Source organism: Hyla sarda, chromosome 8 (assembly GCF_029499605.1).
Source record: "Hyla sarda isolate aHylSar1 chromosome 8, aHylSar1.hap1, whole genome shotgun sequence".
Classification (NCBI taxonomy): Eukaryota; Metazoa; Chordata; class Amphibia; order Anura; family Hylidae; genus Hyla; species Hyla sarda.
The window spans coordinates 97277033-97291671 of NC_079196.1; the positions used below are offsets into that span (position 1 = coordinate 97277033).

Sequence of the window (14639 nt, forward strand, 5' to 3'; positions counted from 1 at the left end):
CAGCAGATGGAGACACTCCATTGCAACATTGGTTGTGAGCAGCAGTTTCTAAAAAAAATGCCTCATGGCGGATTTCCCATCCATCAATGGATGGTAAATTTTGTTTTTATCATTCACTGACCACAGAAACCAATGCATGGTCAAGCAACAGCAATGACACACCCTTGTGTATAGGCATGAGACCCTCATGCCATTTAACAGGATTCAGCACCACCCACAAGACAGCTACCTGTCATGTCATGTCAAACCTGCACAGGTGTGCTAGATTATTATTATTTAGTTTTATTTTATTTTTTTACACCAATCAGTGTGCAAACATGGTCATTAAAACGCTAAATGAATAGACGTTCATAAACCAGTCAGTGCAACTCATCATTTTGGTCTCCAATTCTCAAACTCAAATTCTCACCCACGGAGGATTAAATGAGAATCTTTCTTGTTTAACACTGGAATGGGGTGGTGCACTGTTCACTACCCGAAGATACTGCCACATCGGGTCAATGCATAGGGCGACAGAAGCAAGCTTCCAAATCAGCTCCCTTTCTCAAAAATCCATTTAATTTATGGTCCCCAGATAGGGAACGTATGTATCAGTATGTGCTCACAAGTCACCCAAGTGCAAGTATTCACACAAAAAAAAACGTGCCTCAGGATGCGATCTGTCGCAAGATCCTTTCTTTTTTTACACTTGATCTAAGCCAAAAGGCCTAGAGGGGATAACCGGGAAAGGGGTGGACCCAACCATGTCCCCTTCATGAGCACTCACATTACTCATAGGAATGGAAGGAAGGCTGGCAGCCAACCAGCCTCCCATACACTTTCTGGGTGGGTGGCAGTCAGCCACCCATACATACATACAGCACAGGCTAAACCCACATCATCACTTAAAAAAAGGACAGGCGACCATTGCACTCTGATGGAGCATTTAGCAATGCAATCCATAGCCTGGCTTTTGCCTGAACCCCCATCACTCCTCCTCTTGCATATAAGACAATATTTCAGATCTGCATATGAAAACAACACGCCTACCTTTGTTGCACATAGCTGCCTGCCTGTCTCTAGTTACCCCACTGGCTGTAGCTGCGGCCCTTCCGACATGGAATAACACCAACTGTAACGATAAACTGAAAATTAACAGTATAAACCTGCATCATTTTGGACTCTGGTATTTGCTGAATCCGGGTGACCTGACAATCGATGGTGGTGCCGCTGGTGATTCTGGCCTTCTTGGAATCTGTTGGGCCTATGTGTTAGCTCACACATCACTTGGGTATCCATGGTAACTACCACAACATGGTCATCTGCAGTTTACATCTAGCCCGTGGCATTGAATGGCATTTTAAAAGTGCTAAGGGTCCTGGTGCAATAATCCTCCCATGAGGATCAGCCTCAACGGCTTTGTAGATTGCACTCATGTCAGCAACTCCATATACATTTTTTTTTCTTCATGCTTCTTTCTTCATCCTTTTTTCTTTCTGTCATTCAGACTTTCATTCATTCGATCTCTCTCACTCACTTGCTTTAACTCATTTGTTCTCACTCACTCACTCACTCACTCAATCACTCACTCACTCATTCACTCTCACTCACTCTCACTCTCTCACTCACTCGCTCACTAAGTCAGTCTCTCTCTCTCTCTCTCTTTTTCTTTTTATATATATTTTTTTCCGTCTTCTTCTTCTTCTTCTTCTTCTTCTTCTTCAGACCCTGTCATAGCACTAATGCCTTTCCAATACCACCAGCAGATGGAGACACTCCATTGCAACATTGGTTGTGAGCAGCAGTTTCTAAAAACAAATGCCTCATGGCGGATTTCCCATCCATCAATGGATGGTAAATTTTGTTTTTATCATTCACTGACCACAGAAACCAATGCATGGTCAAGCAACAGCAATGACACACCCTTGTGTATAGGCATGAGACCCTCATGTCATTTAACAGGATTCAGCACCACCCACAAGACAGCTACCTGTCATGTCATGTCAAACCTGCACAGGTGTGCTAGATTATTATTATTTAGTTTTATTTTATTTTTTTACACCAATCAGTGTGCAAACATGGTCATTAAAACGCTAAATGAATAGACGTTCATAAACCAGTCAGTGCAACTCATCATTTTGGTTTCCAATTCTCAAACTCAAATTCTCACCCACGGAGGATTAAATGAGAATCTTTCTTGTTTAACACTGGAATGGGGTGGTGCACTGTTCACTACCCGAAGATACTGCCACATCGGGTCAATGCATAGGGCGACAGAAGCAAGCTTCCAAATCAGCTCCCTTTCTCAAAAATCCATTTAATTTATGGTCCCCAGATAGGGAACGTATGTATCAGTATGTGCTCACAAGTCACCCAAGTGCAAGTATTCACACAAAAAAAAACGTGCCTCAGGATGCGATCTGTCGCAAGATCCTTTCTTTTTTTACACTTGATCTAAGCCAAAAGGCCTAGAGGGGATAACCGGGAAAGGGGTGGACCCAACCATGTCCCCTTCATGAGCACTCACATTACTCATAGGAATGGAAGGAAGGCTGGCAGCCAACCAGCCTCCCATACACTTTCTGGGTGGGTGGCAGTCAGCCACCCATACATACATACAGCACAGGCTAAACCCACATCATCACTTAAAAAAAGGACAGGCGACCATTGCACTCTGATGGAGCATTTAGCAATGCAATCCATAGCCTGGCTTTTGCCTGAACCCCAATCACTCCTCCTCTTGCATATAAGACAATATTTCAGATCTGCATATGAAAACAACACGCCTACCTTTGTTGCACATAGCTGCCTGCCTGTCTCTAGTTACCCCACTGGCTGTAGCTGCGGCCCTTCCGACATGGAATAACACCAACTGTAACGATAAACTGAAAATTAACAGTATAAACCTGCATCATTTTGGACTCTGGTATTTGCTGAATCCGGGTGACCTGACAATCGATGGTGGTGCCGCTGGTGATTCTGGCCTTCTTGGAATCTGTTGGGCCTATGTGTTAGCTCACACATCACTTGGGTATCCATGGTAACTACTACAACATGGTCATCTGCAGTTTACATCTAGCCCGTGGCATTGAATGGCATTTTAAAAGTGCTAAGGGTCCTGGTGCAATAATCCTCCCATGAGGATCAGCCTCAACGGCTTTGTAGATTGCACTCATGTCAGCAACTCCATATACATTTTTTTTTCTTCATGCTTCTTTCTTCATCCTTTTTTCTTTCTGTCATTCAGACTTTCATTCATTCGATCTCTCTCACTCACTTGCTTTAACTCATTTGTTCTCACTCACTCACTCACTCAATCACTCACTCACTCATTCACTCTCACTCACTCTCACTCTCTCACTCACTCGCTCACTAAGTCAGTCTCTCTCTCTCTCTCTTTTTCTTTTTATATATATTTTTTTCCGTCTTCTTCTTCTTCTTCAGACCCTGTCATAGCACTAATGCCTTTCCAATACCACCAGCAGATGGAGACACTCCATTGCAACATTGGTTGTGAGCAGCAGTTTCTAAAAACAAATGCCTCATGGCGGATTTCCCATCCATCAATGGATGGTAAATTTTGTTTTTATCATTCACTGACCACAGAAACCAATGCATGGTCAAGCAACAGCAATGACACACCCTTGTGTATAGGCATGAGACCCTCATGTCATTTAACAGGATTCAGCACCACCCACAAGACAGCTACCTGTCATGTCATGTCAAACCTGCACAGGTGTGCTAGATTATTATTATTTAGTTTTATTTAATTTTTTTACACCAATCAGTGTGCAAACATGGTCATTAAAACGCTAAATGAATAGACGTTCATAAACCAGTCAGTGCAACTCATCATTTTGGTCTCCAATTCTCAAACTCAAATTCTCACCCACGGAGGATTAAATGAGAATCTTTCTTGTTTAACACTGGAATGGGGTGGTGCACTGTTCACTACCCGAAGATACTGCCACATCGGGTCAATGCATAGGGCGACAGAAGCAAGCTTCCAAATCAGCTCCCTTTCTCAAAAATCTATTTAATTTATGGTCCCCAGATAGGGAACGTATGTATCAGTATGTGCTCACAAGTCACCCAAGTGCAAGTATTCACACAAAAAAAAAAACGTGCCTCAGGATGCAATCTGTCGCAAGATCCTTTCTTTTTTTACACTTGATCTAAGCCAAAAGGCCTAGAGGGGATAACCGGGAAAGGGGTGGACCCAACCATGTCCCCTTCATGAGCACTCACATTACTCATAGGAATGGAAGGAAGGCTGGCAGCCAACCAGCCTCCCATACACTTTCTGGGTGGGTGGCAGTCAGCCACCCATACATACATACAGCACAGGCTAAACCCACATCATCACTTAAAAAAAGGACAGGCGACCATTGCACTCTGATGGAGCATTTAGCAATGCAATCCATAGCCTGGCTTTTGCCTGAACCCCCATCACTCCTCCTCTTGCATATAAGACAATATTTCAGATCTGCATATGAAAACAACACGCCTACCTTTGTTGCACATAGCTGCCTGCCTGTCTCTAGTTACCCCACTGGCTGTAGCTGCGTCCCTTCCGACATGGAATAACACCAACTGTAACGATAAACTGAAAATTAACAGTATAAACCTGCATCATTTTGGACTCTGGTATTTGCTGAATCCGGGTGACCTGACAATCGATGGTGGTGCCGCTGGTGATTCTGGCCTTCTTGGAATCTGTTGGGCCTATGTGTTAGCTCACACATCACTTGGGTATCCATGGTAACTACTACAACATGGTCATCTGCAGTTTACATCTAGCCCGTGGCATTGAATGGCATTTTAAAAGTGCTAAGGGTCCTGGTGCAATAATCCTCCCATGAGGATCAGCCTCAACGGCTTTGTAGATTGCACTCATGTCAGCAACTCCATATACATTTTTTTTTCTTCATGCTTCTTTCTTCATCCTTTTTTCTTTCTGTCATTCAGACTTTCATTCATTCGATCTCTCTCACTCACTTGCTTTAACTCATTTGTTCTCACTCACTCACTCACTCAATCACTCACTCACTCATTCACTCTCACTCACTCTCACTCTCTCACTCACTCGCTCACTAAGTCAGTCTCTCTCTCTCTCTCTTTTTCTTTTTATATATATTTTTTTCCGTCTTCTTCTTCTTCTTCAGACCCTGTCATAGCACTAATGCCTTTCCAATACCACCAGCAGATGGAGACACTCCATTGCAACATTGGTTGTGAGCAGCAGTTTCTAAAAACAAATGCCTCATGGCGGATTTCCCATCCATCAATGGATGGTAAATTTTGTTTTTATCATTCACTGACCACAGAAACCAATGCATGGTCAAGCAACAGCAATGACACACCCTTGTGTATAGGCATGAGACCCTCATGCCATTTAACAGGATTCAGCACCACCCACAAGACAGCTACCTGTCATGTCATGTCAAACCTGCACAGGTGTGCTAGATTATTATTATTTAGTTTTATTTTATTTTTTTACACCAATCAGTGTGCAAACATGGTCATTAAAATGCTAAATGAATAGACGTTCATAAACCAGTCAGTGCAACTCATCATTTTGGTCTCCAATTCTCAAACTCAAATTCTCACCCACGGAGGATTAAATGAGAATCTTTCTTGTTTAACACTGGAATGGGGTGGTGCACTGTTCACTACCCGAAGATACTGCCACATCGGGTCAATGCATAGGGCGACAGAAGCAAGCTTCCAAATCAGCTCCCTTTCTCAAAAATCCATTTAATTTATGGTCCCCAGATAGGGAACGTATGTATCAGTATGTGCTCACAAGTCACCCAAGTGCAAGTATTCACACAAAAAAAAACGTGCCTCAGGATGCGATCTGTCGCAAGATCCTTTCTTTTTTTACACTTGATCTAAGCCAAAAGGCCTAGAGGGGATAACCGGGAAAGGGGTGGACCCAACCATGTCCCCTTCATGAGCACTCACATTACTCATAGGAATGGAAGGAAGGCTGGCAGCCAACCAGCCTCCCATACACTTTCTGGGTGGGTGGCAGTCAGCCACCCATACATACATACAGCACAGGCTAAACCCACATCATCACTTAAAAAAAGGACAGGCGACCATTGCACTCTGATGGAGCATTTAGCAATGCAATCCATAGCCTGGCTTTTGCCTGAACCCCCATCACTCCTCCTCTTGCATATAAGACAATATTTCAGATCTGCATATGAAAACAACACGCCTACCTTTGTTGCACATAGCTGCCTGCCTGTCTCTAGTTACCCCACTGGCTGTAGCTGCGTCCCTTCCGACATGGAATAACACCAACTGTAACGATAAACTGAAAATTAACAGTATAAACCTGCATCATTTTGGACTCTGGTATTTGCTGAATCCGGGTGACCTGACAATCGATGGTGGTGCCGCTGGTGATTCTGGCCTTCTTGGAATCTGTTGGGCCTATGTGTTAGCTCACACATCACTTGGGTATCCATGGTAACTACCACAACATGGTCATCTGCAGTTTACATCTAGCCCGTGGCATTGAATGGCATTTTAAAAGTGCTAAGGGTCCTGGTGCAATAATCCTCCCATGAGGATCAGCCTCAACGGCTTTGTAGATTGCACTCATGTCAGCAACTCCATATACATTTTTTTTTCTTCATGCTTCTTTCTTCATCCTTTTTTCTTTCTGTCATTCAGACTTTCATTCATTCGATCTCTCTCACTCACTTGCTTTAACTCATTTGTTCTCACTCACTCACTCACTCACTCAATCACTCACTCACTCATTCACTCTCACTCACTCTCACTCTCTCACTCACTCGCTCACTAAGTCAGTCTCTCTCTCTCTCTCTCTTTTTCTTTTTATATATATTTTTTTCCGTCTTCTTCTTCTTCTTCTTCTTCTTCAGACCCTGTCATAGCACTAATGCCTTTCCAATACCACCAGCAGATGGAGACACTCCATTGCAACATTGGTTGTGAGCAGCAGTTTCTAAAAACAAATGCCTCATGGCGGATTTCCCATCCATCAATGGATGGTAAATTTTGTTTTTATCATTCACTGACCACAGAAACCAATGCATGGTCAAGCAACAGCAATGACACACCCTTGTGTATAGGCATGAGACCCTCATGTCATTTAACAGGATTCAGCACCACCCACAAGACAGCTACCTGTCATGTCATGTCAAACCTGCACAGGTGTGCTAGATTATTATTATTTAGTTTTATTTAATTTTTTTACACCAATCAGTGTGCAAACATGGTCATTAAAACGCTAAATGAATAGACGTTCATAAACCAGTCAGTGCAACTCATCATTTTGGTCTCCAATTCTCAAACTCAAATTCTCACCCACGGAGGATTAAATGAGAATCTTTCTTGTTTAACACTGGAATGGGGTGGTGCACTGTTCACTACCCGAAGATACTGCCACATCGGGTCAATGCATAGGGCGACAGAAGCAAGCTTCCAAATCAGCTCCCTTTCTCAAAAATCTATTTAATTTATGGTCCCCAGATAGGGAACGTATGTATCAGTATGTGCTCACAAGTCACCCAAGTGCAAGTATTCACACAAAAAAAAAAACGTGCCTCAGGATGCAATCTGTCGCAAGATCCTTTCTTTTTTTACACTTGATCTAAGCCAAAAGGCCTAGAGGGGATAACCGGGAAAGGGGTGGACCCAACCATGTCCCCTTCATGAGCACTCACATTACTCATAGGAATGGAAGGAAGGCTGGCAGCCAACCAGCCTCCCATACACTTTCTGGGTGGGTGGCAGTCAGCCACCCATACATACATACAGCACAGGCTAAACCCACATCATCACTTAAAAAAAGGACAGGCGACCATTGCACTCTGATGGAGCATTTAGCAATGCAATCCATAGCCTGGCTTTTGCCTGAACCCCCATCACTCCTCCTCTTGCATATAAGACAATATTTCAGATCTGCATATGAAAACAACACGCCTACCTTTGTTGCACATAGCTGCCTGCCTGTCTCTAGTTACCCCACTGGCTGTAGCTGCGTCCCTTCCGACATGGAATAACACCAACTGTAACGATAAACTGAAAATTAACAGTATAAACCTGCATCATTTTGGACTCTGGTATTTGCTGAATCCGGGTGACCTGACAATCGATGGTGGTGCCGCTGGTGATTCTGGCCTTCTTGGAATCTGTTGGGCCTATGTGTTAGCTCACACATCACTTGGGTATCCATGGTAACTACCACAACATGGTCATCTGCAGTTTACATCTAGCCCGTGGCATTGAATGGCATTTTAAAAGTGCTAAGGGTCCTGGTGCAATAATCCTCCCATGAGGATCAGCCTCAACGGCTTTGTAGATTGCACTCATGTCAGCAACTCCATATACATTTTTTTTTCTTCATGCTTCTTTCTTCATCCTTTTTTCTTTCTGTCATTCAGACTTTCATTCATTCGATCTCTCTCACTCACTTGCTTTAACTCATTTGTTCTCACTCACTCACTCACTCACTCACTCAATCACTCACTCACTCATTCACTCTCACTCACTCTCACTCTCTCACTCACTCGCTCACTAAGTCAGTCTCTCTCTCTCTCTCTCTTTTTCTTTTTATATATATTTTTTTCCGTCTTCTTCTTATTCTTCTTCAGACCCTGTCATAGCACTAATGCCTTTCCAATACCACCAGCAGATGGAGACACTCCATTGCAACATTGGTTGTGAGCAGCAGTTTCTAAAAACAAATGCCTCATGGCGGATTTCCCATCCATCAATGGATGGTAAATTTTGTTTTTATCATTCACTGACCACAGAAACCAATGCATGGTCAAGCAACAGCAATGACACACCCTTGTGTATAGGCATGAGACCCTCATGTCATTTAACAGGATTCAGCACCACCCACAAGACAGCTACCTGTCATGTCATGTCAAACCTGCACAGGTGTGCTAGATTATTATTATTTAGTTTTATTTTATTTTTTTACACCAATCAGTGTGCAAACATGGTCATTAAAACGCTAAATGAATAGACGTTCATAAACCAGTCAGTGCAACTCATCATTTTGGTCTCCAATTCTCAAACTCAAATTCTCACCCACGGAGGATTAAATGAGAATCTTTCTTGTTTAACACTGGAATGGGGTGGTGCACTGTTCACTACCCGAAGATACTGCCACATCGGGTCAATGCATAGGGCGACAGAAGCAAGCTTCCAAATCAGCTCCCTTTCTCAAAAATCCATTTAATTTATGGTCCCCAGATAGGGAACGTATGTATCAGTATGTGCTCACAAGTCACCCAAGTGCAAGTATTCACACAAAAAAAAAACGTGCCTCAGGATGCGATCTGTCGCAAGATCCTTTCTTTTTTTACACTTGATCTAAGCCAAAAGGCCTAGAGGGGATAACCGGGAAAGGGGTGGACCCAACCATGTCCCCTTCATGAGCACTCACATTACTCATAGGAATGGAAGGAAGGCTGGCAGCCAACCAGCCTCCCATACACTTTCTGGGTGGGTGGCAGTCAGCCACCCATACATACATACAGCACAGGCTAAACCCACATCATCACTTAAAAAAAGGACAGGCGACCATTGCACTCTGATGGAGCATTTAGCAATGCAATCCATAGCCTGGCTTTTGCCTGAACCCCCATCACTCCTCCTCTTGCATATAAGACAATATTTCAGATCTGCATATGAAAACAACACGCCTACCTTTGTTGCACATAGCTGCCTGCCTGTCTCTAGTTACCCCACTGGCTGTAGCTGCGGCCCTTCCGACATGGAATAACACCAACTGTAACGATAAACTGAAAATTAACAGTATAAACCTGCATCATTTTGGACTCTGGTATTTGCTGAATCCGGGTGACCTGACAATCGATGGTGGTGCCGCTGGTGATTCTGGCCTTCTTGGAATCTGTTGGGCCTATGTGTTAGCTCACACATCACTTGGGTATCCATGGTAACTACCACAACATGGTCATCTGCAGTTTACATCTAGCCCGTGGCATTGAATGGCATTTTAAAAGTGCTAAGGGTCCTGGTGCAATAATCCTCCCATGAGGATCAGCCTCAACGGCTTTGTAGATTGCACTCATGTCAGCAACTCCATATACATTTTTTTTTCTTCATGCTTTTTTCTTCATCCTTTTTTCTTTCTGTCATTCAGACTTTCATTCATTCGATCTCTCTCACTCACTTGCTTTAACTCATTTGTTCTCACTCACTCACTCACTCAATCACTCACTCACTCATTCACTCTCACTCACTCTCACTCTCTCACTCACTCGCTCACTAAGTCAGTCTCTCTCTCTCTCTCTCTTTTTCTTTTTATATATATTTTTTTTCCGTCTTCTTCTTCTTCTTCAGACCCTGTCATAGCACTAATGCCTTTCCAATACCACCAGCAGATGGAGACACTCCATTGCAACATTGGTTGTGAGCAGCAGTTTCTAAAAACAAATGCCTCATGGCGGATTTCCCATCCATCAATGGATGGTAAATTTTGTTTTTATCATTCACTGACCACAGAAACCAATGCATGGTCAAGCAACAGCAATGACACACCCTTGTGTATAGGCATGAGACCCTCATGTCATTTAACAGGATTCAGCACCACCCACAAGACAGCTACCTGTCATGTCATGTCAAACCTGCACAGGTGTGCTAGATTATTATTATTTAGTTTTATTTTATTTTTTTACACCAATCAGTGTGCAAACATGGTCATTAAAACGCTAAATGAATAGACGTTCATAAACCAGTCAGTGCAACTCATCATTTTGGTCTCCAATTCTCAAACTCAAATTCTCACCCACGGAGGATTAAATGAGAATCTTTCTTGTTTAACACTGGAATGGGGTGGTGCACTGTTCACTACCCGAAGATACTGCCACATCGGGTCAATGCATAGGGCGACAGAAGCAAGCTTCCAAATCAGCTCCCTTTCTCAAAAATCCATTTAATTTATGGTCCCCAGATAGGGAACGTATGTATCAGTATGTGCTCACAAGTCACCCAAGTGCAAGTATTCACACAAAAAAAAACGTGCCTCAGGATGCGATCTGTCGCAAGATCCTTTCTTTTTTTACACTTGATCTAAGCCAAAAGGCCTAGAGGGGATAACCGGGAAAGGGGTGGACCCAACCATGTCCCCTTCATGAGCACTCACATTACTCATAGGAATGGAAGGAAGGCTGGCAGCCAACCAGCCTCCCATACACTTTCTGGGTGGGTGGCAGTCAGCCACCCATACATACATACAGCACAGGCTAAACCCACATCATCACTTAAAAAAAGGACAGGCGACCATTGCACTCTGATGGAGCATTTAGCAATGCAATCCATAGCCTGGCTTTTGCCTGAACCCCCATCACTCCTCCTCTTGCATATAAGACAATATTTCAGATCTGCATATGAAAACAACACGCCTACCTTTGTTGCACATAGCTGCCTGCCTGTCTCTAGTTACCCCACTGGCTGTAGCTGCGTCCCTTCCGACATGGAATAACACCAACTGTAACGATAAACTGAAAATTAACAGTATAAACCTGCATCATTTTGGACTCTGGTATTTGCTGAATCCGGGTGACCTGACAATCGATGGTGGTGCCGCTGGTGATTCTGGCCTTCTTGGAATCTGTTGGGCCTATGTGTTAGCTCACACATCACTTGGGTATCCATGGTAACTACCACAACATGGTCATCTGCAGTTTACATCTAGCCCGTGGCATTGAATGGCATTTTAAAAGTGCTAAGGGTCCTGGTGCAATAATCCTCCCATGAGGATCAGCCTCAACGGCTTTGTAGATTGCACTCATGTCAGCAACTCCATATACATTTTTTTTTCTTCATGCTTCTTTCTTCATCCTTTTTTCTTTCTGTCATTCAGACTTTCATTCATTCGATCTCTCTCACTCACTTGCTTTAACTCATTTGTTCTCACTCACTCACTCACTCAATCACTCACTCTCACTCTCTCACTCACTCGCTCACTAAGTCAGTCTCTCTCTCTCTCTTTTTCTTTTTATATATATTTTTTCCGTCTTCTTCTTCTTCTTCTTCAGACCCTGTCATAGCACTAATGCCTTTCCAATACCACCAGCAGATGGAGACACTCCATTGCAACATTGGTTGTGAGCAGCAGTTTCTAAAAACAAATGCCTCATGGCGGATTTCCCATCCATCAATGGATGGTAAATTTTGTTTTTATCATTCACTGACCACAGAAACCAATGCATGGTCAAGCAACAGCAATGACACACCCTTGTGTATAGGCATGAGACCCTCATGTCATTTAACAGGATTCAGCACCACCCACAAGACAGCTACCTGTCATGTCATGTCAAACCTGCACAGGTGTGCTAGATTATTATTATTTAGTTTTATTTTATTTTTTTACACCAATCAGTGTGCAAACATGGTCATTAAAACGCTAAATGAATAGACGTTCATAAACCAGTCAGTGCAACTCATCATTTTGGTCTCCAATTCTCAAACTCAAATTCTCACCCACGGAGGATTAAATGAGAATCTTTCTTGTTTAACACTGGAATGGGGTGGTGCACTGTTCACTACCCGAAGATACTGCCACATCGGGTCAATGCATAGGGCGACAGAAGCAAGCTTCCAAATCAGCTCCCTTTCTCAAAAATCCATTTAATTTATGGTCCCCAGATAGGGAACGTATGTATCAGTATGTGCTCACAAGTCACCCAAGTGCAAGTATTCACACAAAAAAAAAAAAAAAAACGTGCCTCAGGATGCGATCTGTCGCAAGATCCTTTCTTTTTTTACACTTGATCTAAGCCAAAAGGCCTAGAGGGGATAACCGGGAAAGGGGTGGACCCAACCATGTCCCCTTCATGAGCACTCACATTACTCATAGGAATGGAAGGAAGGCTGGCAGCCAACCAGCCTCCCATACACTTTCTGGGTGGGTGGCAGTCAGCCACCCATACATACATACAGCACAGGCTAAACCCACATCATCACTTAAAAAAAGGACAGGCGACCATTGCACTCTGATGGAGCATTTAGCAATGCAATCCATAGCCTGGCTTTTGCCTGAACCCCCATCACTCCTCCTCTTGCATATAAGACAATATTTCAGATCTGCATATGAAAACAACACGCCTACCTTTGTTGCACATAGCTGCCTGCCTGTCTCTAGTTACCCCACTGGCTGTAGCTGCGTCCCTTCCGACATGGAATAACACCAACTGTAACGATAAACTGAAAATTAACAGTATAAACCTGCATCATTTTGGACTCTGGTATTTGCTGAATCCGGGTGACCTGACAATCGATGGTGGTGCCGCTGGTGATTCTGGCCTTCTTGGAATCTGTTGGGCCTATGTGTTAGCTCACACATCACTTGGGTATCCATGGTAACTACCACAACATGGTCATCTGCAGTTTACATCTAGCCCGTGGCATTGAATGGCATTTTAAAAGTGCTAAGGGTCCTGGTGCAATAATCCTCCCATGAGGATCAGCCTCAACGGCTTTGTAGATTGCACTCATGTCAGCAACTCCATATACATTTTTTTTTCTTCATGCTTCTTTCTTCATCCTTTTTTCTTTCTGTCATTCAGACTTTCATTCATTCGATCTCTCTCACTCACTTGCTTTAACTCATTTGTTCTCACTCACTCACTCACTCAATCACTCACTCACTCATTCACTCTCACTCACTCTCACTCTCTCACTCGCTCACTAAGTCAGTCTCTCTCTCTCTCTCTTTTTCTTTTTATATATATTTTTTTCCGTCTTCTTCTTCTTCTTCTTCTTCAGACCCTGTCATAGCACTAATGCCTTTCCAATACCACCAGCAGATGGAGACACTCCATTGCAACATTGGTTGTGAGCAGCAGTTTCTAAAAACAAATGCCTCATGGCGGATTTCCCATCCATCAATGGATGGTAAATTTTGTTTTTATCATTCACTGACCACAGAAACCAATGCATGGTCAAGCAACAGCAATGACACACCCTTGTGTATAGGCATGAGACCCTCATGTCATTTAACAGGATTCAGCACCACCCACAAGACAGCTACCTGTCATGTCATGTCAAACCTGCACAGGTGTGCTAGATTATTATTATTTAGTTTTATTTTATTTTTTTACACCAATCAGTGTGCAAACATGGTCATTAAAACGCTAAATGAATAGACGTTCATAAACCAGTCAGTGCAACTCATCATTTTGGTCTCCAATTCTCAAACTCAAATTCTCACCCACGGAGGATTAAATGAGAATCTTTCTTGTTTAACACTGGAATGGGGTGGTGCACTGTTCATTACCCGAAGATACTGCCACATCGGGTCAATGCATAGGGCGACAGAAGCAAGCTTCCAAATCAGCTCCCTTTCTCAAAAATCCATTTAATTTATGGTCCCCAGATAGGGAACGTATGTATCAGTATGTGCTCACAAGTCACCCAAGTGCAAGTATTCACACAAAAAAAAACGTGCCTCAGGATGCGATCTGTCGCAAGATCCTTTCTTTTTTTACACTTGATCTAAGCCAAAAGGCCTAGAGGGGATAACCGGGAAAGGGGTGGACCCAACCATGTCCCCTTCATGAGCACTCACATTACTCATAGGAATGGAAGGAAGGCTGGCAGCCAACCAGCCTTCCATACACTTTCTGGGTGGGTGGCAGTCAGCC

The 14639-nt window shown here is 43.3% G+C and overlaps 9 pseudogenes; all 9 read right to left on the reverse strand.

The window, feature by feature from the left end:
* Positions 1 to 454: 454 nt before the first annotated feature.
* LOC130285717 (U2 spliceosomal RNA) lies at positions 455 to 718 on the reverse strand (annotated as a pseudogene).
* Positions 719 to 2194: 1476 nt separating this feature from the next.
* On the reverse strand, positions 2195 to 2458 carry LOC130285718 (U2 spliceosomal RNA; annotated as a pseudogene).
* A 1455-nt stretch (positions 2459 to 3913) lies between these two features.
* LOC130289141 (U2 spliceosomal RNA) lies at positions 3914 to 4179 on the reverse strand (annotated as a pseudogene).
* Positions 4180 to 5634: 1455 nt separating this feature from the next.
* On the reverse strand, positions 5635 to 5898 carry LOC130285719 (U2 spliceosomal RNA; annotated as a pseudogene).
* Positions 5899 to 7368: 1470 nt separating this feature from the next.
* Positions 7369 to 7634, reverse strand: LOC130289153 (U2 spliceosomal RNA; annotated as a pseudogene).
* A 1468-nt stretch (positions 7635 to 9102) lies between these two features.
* Positions 9103 to 9367, reverse strand: LOC130287824 (U2 spliceosomal RNA; annotated as a pseudogene).
* Positions 9368 to 10825: 1458 nt separating this feature from the next.
* On the reverse strand, positions 10826 to 11089 carry LOC130285720 (U2 spliceosomal RNA; annotated as a pseudogene).
* Positions 11090 to 12522: 1433 nt separating this feature from the next.
* Positions 12523 to 12794, reverse strand: LOC130288737 (U2 spliceosomal RNA; annotated as a pseudogene).
* Positions 12795 to 14251: 1457 nt separating this feature from the next.
* Positions 14252 to 14515, reverse strand: LOC130289209 (U2 spliceosomal RNA; annotated as a pseudogene).
* Positions 14516 to 14639: the final 124 nt, after the last annotated feature.